We start from the raw sequence: 2,261 nt of genomic DNA, 5'->3' as shown, positions 1-2,261 counted from the left end.
CCCCCAGGTCGCAGCCCCATCCCTCCCGGCAGCCACATCCCACGAGCTGACGCTTTGAGACCCGGGTTTTGCCAAGCAGCAAAATCAGTTTCCCAGCAAACGAGGCCCAACAGCCATGAGTGGTGTGGACTCTCTGATGTCTCGTAAAGGATTGGGGACACCCTGCAGCCTTCCCCTGGAGAGCAGCGATGGGCTCGCTCACTCATAGCTAGCTGTCACCATACCTAGAGAAACTCAATACCCTCAAGATATCCAAGCCCAGAAGTAAACACCTGGCCAGCAAACCCCTGGCAGCCCCTGGCCACACCACCCCAGGGCAGAGCAGCCCACAGGAGCCCTCCTCCACCAAACCCCACCATCTGTAGCTCGGGGACTGGCCTCTGCACCCCAGATCCCCACCGGGACTTCGGCACCATTCACAAGTACTGAGAGAGGCTGGAGGGATGCGGACATCTACCATGTACCTGATGAGACACCCCAGAGAGCCTTCTCCATGCTGCAACCACCGCTCACGTCTCTCTCCCTCCTTCCTTCCCAAATCTTTCCTCTTCCTCCTCCTCCTCCCTCAGCAAAATAACTCCTGCAGCCATGGAGGTGCCCAGGGACATCGCCAGGTCCTGCTCCAGTCAGAGCATTCCCGCGGGTTGTAGCCCCAGCCCACGGGATGCCAGCAGGGCTGAGGGGAGACAAACCTCCACGAAGGGGTCCTGCGATTCGGGAGCGGGCTGGGTCAATGCAGCACTGGGCACAGGGCAGGCTGGGGGAGTGCAGGGGTCCCCTGCAGCCGGGCTGCCGGAGCCAGGCGAGCACTGGCCCACAGCCCACAGTATGGCCCGCCCGGCTGCCGGTGGGCGATGCAGGCCCATCTCTGACGCATATCCCTTCCTTTGGGTGGTGGTTTTTGTTTTTCCCTTCCCCAGGAGCTCCGATAAACATTCCCGAGCCAGACGATATCCGGGCCGGTGCTGACCCTTGCGATGCCGGGAGCAGCCACAGCGCCAGCCACCCCGGCCCTCGTGCGGACCCCGGCACGCCGGAGCTGCTTCCCATGGCCAGGCACCAAGACACCGGCAAGCCAGCCTGGCTGGTGCAGTCAGAGCTGGAGACATGCTGTCAAAAGGGACCCCCCCGGCATCCCGGACCCCCCACACACAGTAAGCCAGCATCAGGCAGGCACAGCCCTCCTGGCTCCTCTACCCAGAAGGGATGTGGACCCCAAAAGAGGGGAGCGAGGCACCCTACTCCTTCCAGCCCCCAGGAAGCGGGTCCCCTGCCCAAACCACCCTGCAGGCTGGAAACGTGGTTGCCAAAGAGGATGGTGACTCAGTGGCCAGATCGGCGTCCCACAGGACGACACTGGGGTGGCACCGATGCCAGCTCAGCCCACGTCACCCCACAAGAAACCTCATGGGGTCCCACGTCACCCCATGGGAGACCTCTTCCTCCCTAGCAAGGTCGCCTGAGCTTTGTGCACCCACATCCCAGCTGGGCTCCGCATCACCTCCCCATGCACCCCACGGCTCTCTGCTCACCCCGAGACCCTGCCCCAGGCAAGGGGGAGTCCCAGGGACAGCCATGGGCCACGGCAACCCCCCAACTGGCCCCAGAGCCCTTGCCCTGCTCGCCAGCCCCTCCAGCCCTGCCGCAGCCACCAAGCCCTGCCGAACCCCCTCTTAGCCGCAGTGTGGGGCAGAGCGGGATCCCCGCTCTGGCACCCCACAGCAGAAGGCACTTTAAGGGGACAGGTTGGGGCCACCAAGTTGGGGACTTCGGGTAAGGTTTTCCCCTCTCCAGCACCCCTGTTCCCCGCTTCCTGGTGGGCCCAGCCACAGCATCCTTCCCCCCTGCCAGCCATAAGGGACTATAGGGTCCGGGCTCAGAGCGTGCCCCTCTGGCCACCCTCCTGCCCTGCACAGGGGTCAGGTCCTCCCTGCCCGCACCACATGCTGCCTGCTCCTGCCCTCACATTTCTCACAGCTCTGGCAAATCTCCTGTTTATGCAACAAGTCCCCAGTGAGAGGACGGCATGTTTCCATCCGCGCCCACTCCCCCCTCGCCCCAGCTCCACCCTGCCCGGCACAGCCCCGGTGTGCGAGGCACGGGGCGGCCTCGAGGAGCCCTGGCTCCCGGCACGGCGGTCCCAGGGAGGAGGCAGCACCCCGGCACCGTGCAGCCCCTCTCTGCCCCCACCAGCACTCAGGAGCTCTGCTGCTTTTGGGGTTTCTCCCCTCGGGTGGGGGTAACCAAGGGAAGTGGCTGTG

General features: G+C 64.6%; 1 protein-coding gene across 3 annotated transcripts in view; it reads right to left on the bottom strand.

The window, feature by feature from the left end:
* Positions 1–2,261, bottom strand: part of TNS1 (tensin 1) — a 64,476-nt gene that overhangs the window by 49,580 nt on the left and 12,635 nt on the right. For 2 of the 3 annotated variants that reach the window (XM_009274959.2, XM_019470939.1), the window contains exon 1: positions 693–768. The exons of the other annotated variant lie outside the window; for it this stretch is intronic. The gene's annotated coding sequence lies outside the window, so the exon portion shown is untranslated. Of the gene's footprint in view, positions 1–692; positions 769–2,261 lie in introns of those variants that run through there. 3 annotated transcript variants of the gene reach the window in all.

This window comes from Aptenodytes forsteri, unplaced genomic scaffold, assembly GCF_000699145.1.
Source record: "Aptenodytes forsteri isolate BGI_AS27 unplaced genomic scaffold, ASM69914v1 Scaffold255, whole genome shotgun sequence".
NCBI lineage: Eukaryota > Metazoa > Chordata > Aves > Sphenisciformes > Spheniscidae > Aptenodytes > Aptenodytes forsteri.
This window is presented reverse-complemented; position numbering and strand designations above follow the sequence as displayed.